Genomic DNA, 8,443 nt, shown 5'->3' with positions numbered 1-8,443 from the left:
ATACTACAACGTTGCATTGAAAATTACAATAAATTTAATAAACGACATTTGTTTTGAAATAAATTGACAATGATTTCATGAACAATGATTATTTACACACATGTCTTTCTAACAAAGGACCTAAATTGCATTTTTATTCTCTACTTTGACACATTTTAAGTTTCTTTGCTTTTTTGGAGAATTTTTCCCTCTTTGCCTCTAATATGTAAAGAGGTTCCCTGATCGTCATATTTCGTCGTCTTCTTGGGTCGATGATCTCTGGGAGCAAACAATTGAAGTAAAACCTTTCTAATTTTGAAACCATGTTTGTTTCCCAGAAATTCTCGTCTCTCACAACTTTCTCAACTCTGACTCCTAGAGGTGTCCAGAGCACCAGGAAACCGAACTGCCGTTGCGTTATCTGTAATTGTCCTTGGATTTGATAATGATAAGGATGTCGCTTGTTAACTGAGTACAGGTCTTTTGTTTTGTCGTATTGCCAAAAAGAACCTACCACGCCTTTTTTCTTCTCAACTACTTCATCGGGAGTCATATTTTTCCCAGTTAGAGGACATTTGACTTCTATTAGGGCATCTTCGCCGACCAGTCCATCAGGCGATGCAGCGAGCCACGGTCTTTGCCTGTCTATGAAGAGTCCGCATTTGGATACCGCACATCCTGTCAATGTTTCAAAACACTTTACTGCATCCGCTTCATGCGCCTGGCCGTACCTAGTAGCTGCACAGTCGACTTTAGAGTAGAGTAGCTTTTTTACAACTGGACCGCAACTGGAATCTTCCCTCCTATTACAAACTAGTCCAAAATTGGAAGCAGTGAGCCTCAGTCGTCTTTGTTCCAACCACAATGTGTTGTCTTTCTGATTCAATGTTAATCGTTCCAATTCTACTATCTCATTTTCAGTTTTCCTCAAATTTTCTAGATGCTCTTTAACTTTGGTTTCGTACAAAGCTTCATCAATGTCAGGTTTCTGTGCAAGAGGTCCGTAGTCTTTGTCTGGTCCTGCCGCTGCCAATACAAGTGATCGCCTGGCTTTTGGTTTTTTCCTACTCCTTTCCAAATCTTTCTCAGCTTTACGTTTGGCTCTGGCTTCATACAGTTTCGCGTAACCTCCCGGGCTTGATTTGGTTATTGACTTGTGAAGCTTGTAGAAAGGCTGTCGACTGTTGTATTTTACCACTGCTGCGGCACATCTGGTTTGATATCCATTGCGTTGAATTTGATTTGTTCTTTTGCCTCCTCGTTGGTAGGTATTTTAAGCCAACCTCGTTGTTGTTCAGATCTTTGCCTGCTAGGCTTCACTCTGATCTTTATAAAGCCCATGCACACAACTTGGTCGTTCACCCTCCATTTGACCACTGACACTGATATCCCCTGGCAGGACATGGGCTGCCCGCTCCGCCCCACTGGCTCCACAGGCTCACGGGGTCTCCTGTCATGTCAGATAGCCAAGGTCGCCCCCACATTCCATCAGTGGTTACGAATTACTGTGTTACAAGTAGACTACAAAATAAGTTGCCAACTTTGTTGTAAATTGTAGTTTACATAATGTATTTCGACGTTGGTATCTTTGGAGAAGTATGTTGTTAACGTGTTGATTCATATAGCTAATTTTGTCTTACAACAATAATTTGCTATGGGAAATGTAAAACATTTAGATGGTAAATGCTACTCCAAAAAAACAATTATCACACCATAAAGTCTGATGCTGTTTTGGACACAAGGAAACTATCAAATAAATTAACTAACGAGCGAACTTGTGAATTGAAGAATGAACAAATAATCGAATAAACATGTGAATAAATTAATGACTACAATATCATCAGTTATATGTGGCCGTGATATAAGCCGTGGTCGGAAAATGAGCGAGGGTTTAAAAGAAAATTTTTGCCCATGTTTTAACTATATCTTTTGCCAAATTGCACCATTATTTTAACTTGATAACCACTCATCGATATGTGGAACTAATCACAATAAGGCATCAATAAGATACAATCGATTACAAACGATACATACTTTCGATACATGCGGTTGTTTACAATCGTTGACAACACCTGATTTTTACTCCCTAGGGCTTAAAAACGCGTTTTACTCCCAACAGAGTAAAAGTGCTACTTTAGACCCGCAATGCATGCATTGAAAACAGCTGTTTTTGCTGCACTATGACAAAAAATCAAGTTAAATCAAAACTTCTAGAACAACTTCTTGGGTTACTACTTGGTAAATGCATGATGATTTTATTTAAGCTTTATAAACGAAGTCTGAAGAAAAATATTAGAGATTACAATCTGAGTCAAATCTATTAAAAATAAATTAAGAGAAAAATGTTGATTGGCAAGACATTTTGCGAGAGACTAAGGAAAACATCTTGAAAGCCTGCATTTTGCTAGGCCGTTGCTTTCTACACATTTACGTACAGATGTTGCCTTCGTACTCTTGCGAAGGCGCTAACTTCAATACCTGTTATCAAATTATCTGACCAGTATTGCATTCATAAAGTTGAAAACATTGACATTAAATACACTTAAATTGTATTTTATCCATCCCGTAACTGAGCGTAACAACATTGAAATATCTGTAACAATTAAGTGAAATTAAAGTGTAACCTTTATTAATGAAACAAAAGTATAAACCGGGTGATATTAAAAGGTTGTTTTGAGTATACAGTTTGCTAAAATCATCGTATCTGTACCCAGCACGCAGATGTACCTAAAACTGCAATGGACCACTCTGGGGGTAACAAACGCAACTGGAATCTTTACTTGTAATGACGTTGCAGAGGCGATTTTTCATTGCATAATGCATCAGAAAATTAACACCTTATTAAAGGTATGTTTCCAGTTTTAACGAGTAGTCTTGACGTATAACAACTTTTGTCAAATTTTTGGTAGAATTATTGCCTGAAACCCCTGGCTTTTTACACGTCAACCGTTATAAAATGATATTATTCTTGGTCTGACTGCAGTATTCTATGGCTCTTCTCATTTATAAAACCGCGTCCTTATTAGAATCGAAGGTGTTAACGATTGTTTAACATATAAAGTTGGTTTTACTTATAAAGTTACACCTTACTAGATGTATTGGGTTACCCTTTACTTATCGCATTTATGTTAATTTACAACAATATTATTTTACCAATTTTCTTTCTGATTGCTAATTTCACCTTATAGTTCCTCAAAATTAGCTAACATTAAAAAATATAGAACAACTTAAATAAAATGGTACTTGTTAATCATAAAAATAACTGCTTTTGAAAATTGATTGATTGGATTCCAACAAGGCTCTCCAAGCCCCTGTTTTGTGGTGCATTAGTTGCGCCAAAGAGTTCCTTAATTGCGCCAAGCCCAAGCCAGGTAGAGGTGAGTTGCCGGCAGAAGGAATGTCCTTGTTTACGTCACCCAAACGGGAAACGGACTTTCGGCCTGCGCTGCCCCTGACTCGGCCTGGGCTGCCCCTATTATGTGGTGTAAAGGGTAAGATTCTCGGGAGTAGGTACCTGACCTGAGCTTGCGCTTTACCCACTAAATCCCAGGAATCTCCCGGAAATACCTGTGGGGTGGTGGACAGGGTCGTCGACACAGGAAACAGGGCAAATAGCATTGGAGCCAACCTTCTAAGAAATACATAACTATTGTATTAGAATACTGCTGTAATCTTTGGCATTAACGACTCAGGAAGTGATGGTGTCTGCGGGTGGTGGATATCCGCCCCAAATAAACCTATTTTTGTTTCAAAATTTTAGATTCAAAAATACGCAAATTCTTACTACATATAATAAATCTTTTATGCCTCTTTTAATACTGTATATGATAGTGGTTTTTAGTACTATTTATGACAAACTAGCTGGCCCGACAGACGTCGTCCTGTCCTAGTGTGGATTTATGTAAAATGCTCGTTCATTTACAAGATGAGTTCGTTCGCATGGCTCAATCATGTCCTGGTTAAAGTTCGTTCGCTACGCTCACTCACAATTTGGTTGCTAATTAGCTGTTGAAGTTCGTTCGCTACGCTCACTCACCTTTAGGTTGGAGCTCGTTCGCTGCGCTCACTTGCCTTCAGGTTAGCTCGTTCGCTACGCTAACTCGCCTCCAGGTTGAAGTTCGTTCGCTACGCTCACTCACCTTTTGGTTGCAAGTTAGCTGTTATCATAAATTAAAAAAATATAGTGCTGCACCCTGTTGGTAAACCTATTAACTTTTTAATGCTATTGAACATCACAGAATCAGATAGTTTAGTTGAACCAGCTGTTAAGATTCTTTAATTCCATTTAAATATGAGTACTCATAAGGTTAACATGGGAAACTCCAGAGTCACTGGGGCGGAGCCCTTTTGACGGATCTGCACCAAACTTCACACAAACCATCCTTGAATAATGCTTAATAATGCCTGAAGGTTTCATTACAATCCGTCGAGCGGTTTCGGAGTCCATAAAGGACAAACATACAAATATACAAACATACAAATATACAAACATACAAACATACATTGGATTTTATATATATAGATTTAAATGTAAAATACTTGCAGTTATTTGAACTTGAATTCATTATTTCTTAGGCCGCGAACGCTAAATATGTAACAGATGTTCGTGTACAATAGTTAAACAATAAAAAAAGTATGTCCTATTCCGCCCGAGTGTTATTTCGCCGGTAGCCTAATTACTCCCAGTTCGCCCGCGGTCCCAGATTAACCCCTATAATCCTCAGCTCTACCTGCGTCAGGAGTCCTATTCCATCCACGGAGGCAAAGCCCCGCCTTCTAGGACCCCACCCACCCCCATTTATTTTTTTATTATTATTTATTATTATTATTTTTTTTTATTATTTATTTGTTTTAAGTTTTAATTGACATCACAACACTCACCCGTTTCCACGCTAAACACGCATCTACTAAGTTAGCCATTTCAGTGCAATTCTTAGAATTAAAAAGATTCCCTTAAAAGCATTTTTTATTTACAAAGCAGCTTTGGTACAATAGTTCGTTGCATCACTGTCAGTGGGAATGAGATTTTATAAATTAAACGAAAACGTAACCTCTCTTAGGAGCTATGAATAGTGATATAAGTAATTTAAATATTGTCGTAGGTAAAGTAGTGTACGCAACTTGCGTAAATAAAATAAACGACACTATCTTGACGTATTCCTTGCGTCAACTACTACATTACATTGTATACGAAAAGTGAAAAAAACGTCGAATAACACTTAAAACATATATTTGTGCTCTTATACTGTTATCTCACCAGACGATAAATATACATAAAAGATGGCAAGAGTTCAATTCGACACTCCAATCATCATCAGACCCAATAGGCGAATTATTTACATTGTAGGCTATAATAAAGAAAACTCAAAGGTGTGCAGTTGGGTATTTAACACTAGAAGCAGCTAACTAGTGGCCGTTGTTTGGCAATGTCTTGGATTGCAGTGTTATCATATGTTTCTGTTTGCCGTACAGAAACATACAGTTACCGTACAGTAACTAACAGTTCATGGACAGTCAATTTTATTAATCTGTTATGTCGTAAGCATTTATCAATATAGATTACTGTTGAAGCGTTTCAACCCAAAGGAAAGTTCCAGATTATAAAGTGGTAGGGGTGATGGGTAGCGGAGGGCTTTTACATAGTTGGGGGTGGGTGGGGTCCTAGGAGGCGGGGCTTCGCCTCCGTGGATGGAATAGGACTCCTGACGCAGGTAGAGCTGAGGATTATAGGGGTTAATCTGGGACCGCGGGCGAACTGGGAGTAATTAGGCTACGGGCGAAATAAAACTCGGGCGGAATAGGACTACACGCATTTCATCACTAGAAGGTGTCTATTTAACTTTACTGTATTACGAAACCTTTAAATGCAAAATACTTGTAGTAATTTTAACTTGAATTCTTTATTTCGTTGGCTGCGTACGCTAAATTTTGGCCGTAAAAGTTTAATTTTGATACTTAATGATCTGTGTTATTTCACCTAATAACAACAGCACATTTAATTCCATCCAACATAATTTTTGTTGGACATGCACAATGTTGAATTGTGTGTTCCAATTATTAAATTGCAAATTACATTAATTAATTGTTGAATGGAATGCATAGGGGCATTTAATTCCATCCAACTGAATTTTCTGATTTTGTATATAACAAACTGTAAATTTCTTTTATTGATTGTAAATGTCTACATCACTAGAAGCCTTTTTGTAGTAATTGATCATTTAAACACTGCAGTTACAAGTTTAATTTTAATATTTTGTTGTACCAATACACCAGACTGTTAATTAATATATAGGATTATATTTTGAACACATTTTTATAACATACTTGTCTCTTGTTACATTGGTTTAGTTTTTAATTTCGTATTTTATACTTAGTGTTTATCTGGTTTTTACATAACAAATTGTTATTTACTTTCACTTTGTATTTGCTTTTAAATAGGACACTACCAGAAGTTTTTTTAGGTAAACATTATTTTAAACACTGCAGTTTTTTGTTTACCTTACACCAGACTGAAATTTAATTAAAGTGGGCCTATCATTATTTTTATACTACGTCTCTTGTTTAAATTATCTGAATGAATGTACTACGAATGTACATTCAGCTGTTAAACTACAATTCACACTTTAAACTGAAACAAGAGGTTCTACCCGTGAATTCACGGGTGAACAAAAACCACCATTAAATTAATTTAATCAACTTTCACTTTATATTTCATTTAAAGGGCCCAAGTTCGAGAAATTTTCATGTGAAAGGATGTTAAAGGCAGTGGAACCTTCATACCTTACGTCCTAAGGTTGGCCAAGGTTGTACCTGAAAACGCAGCTCTCTTTCACGACATCTTTAATACTTTTCAATGAAATTGCGATCTGTTAAAGATCGGTGACAACCTCTTGGAACGAACAACATACATGGTTTGTTAATCTCATAGTCATCATGGTTCGAACACCTTTAGTTACTCACTTGTAACAAACAGCTATAAATAGCTTCACTGTCCATTCACCGCGACTCTTTTAAGAACGTAAAAGTAAATAATAAAATAAGTAAACAATACCCCCGCCGCAGCAAACCTGCAGACTAAGCGAATTTCCATTTGCCTGATTGGATTTAGACTAAAATGTCTCCTTAAAAATGTCACATTTATTCCCTATTTAAATAGAATCAGTTTAACACATACTTAGGTTTGCTGCAACAGGGAGGGTAAAAGTGTTTTTTTTTATGTAAAATGTTAATAGTTAGTAAGAAATAAAAACATTTTCCAAATTTGGGCAAAATATGTTAATAAACAAGCACACTACAACGGTTTACTTATTCTCCATAAGAATAACATGGGAATTTTAAATTAACAATTTTTTGGAATTTTCTCCGTAACCATTAGGCGCATTATAACGCTTCAATATACTAAATTATTTGTTTTTTTAAGCTCTACAAAATAGTTTGGAAAGAAATTTCAAAATTTTATGTTTTTTGGGTCAAAAATAGGAAAAACCCATTTTTACCCCATAAATGCCCCCATAAACCCCTGTTCCCATGGTCCGATCATGCTGGTTCGCGAACTCGTTCGAATAAACGTAGGTTTACACGTTTGTACCAAATTTCATCAAAATCGGATCATTTTTGCTCGAGTTATCGCGCTAACGGACACACACATATATATATATATGAATTTGAACGGATGGTGTTTTTGGCCTCTAGGGACCTCAAAACGAAAAAAACAATCGGTTCCGGGTCCAGGTCTTACCATGAGTACTACGGTAATAGCTTATTCCCTATATGGGAAATTCGCTAAAAATGTAAACAAACAAACTATATTGTCGATTGCATTGGCCAGCTGTTGTTCACTAAATTAATCTATATATATATATAAGGCAAAGCCCTCACTGACTCACTCACTCACTCACTCATCACTAATTCTCTTACTTCCCATTTACCTAGGAGACTGAAATTCGGTACACCAATTCTTTAGGCATTAAATGGGAAAACGAAGTTGTTTTTATTCTGATCGGACTATCGGGCTCCGCCCCAGTTGCTCTGGAGTTTCCCATGTTAACCTTATGAGTACTCATATTTAAATGGAATTAATGAATCTTACGAAGAAGAATACTTACAACAGCTGTTTCAATTAAACAAGTTGGTTCTGTTCTATGATGTTCAATAGCATTAAAGTTACAAAGATTATCAACAGGGTACAGCACTATTATTTTTTTTTTTAATTATTTATGATAACAGCTAATTTGCAACCAAAAGGTGAGTGAGCGTAGCGAACGAACTTCGACCTGGAGGCGCGTTAGCGTAGCGAACGAGCTAACCTGAAGGCAAGTGAGCGCAGCGAACAAGCTCCAACCTAAAGGTGAGTGAGCGTAGCGAACGAACTTCAACCAGGACGTGATTGAGCCATGCGAACGAGCTCACATATGAAGTTAAACGGGGCAAAGCCCGTGAGTACAGCTAGTCAAATAATAACTTC

Source organism: Macrosteles quadrilineatus, unplaced genomic scaffold (assembly GCF_028750875.1).
Source record: "Macrosteles quadrilineatus isolate MER2022 unplaced genomic scaffold, UCM_ALF_1.0 Scaffold_3__2_contigs__length_128488019, whole genome shotgun sequence".
NCBI classification, from domain to species: Eukaryota; Metazoa; Arthropoda; class Insecta; order Hemiptera; family Cicadellidae; genus Macrosteles; species Macrosteles quadrilineatus.
The sequence above is the reverse complement of the archived record's forward strand: the minus strand, read 5'-3'. Positions refer to the sequence as shown.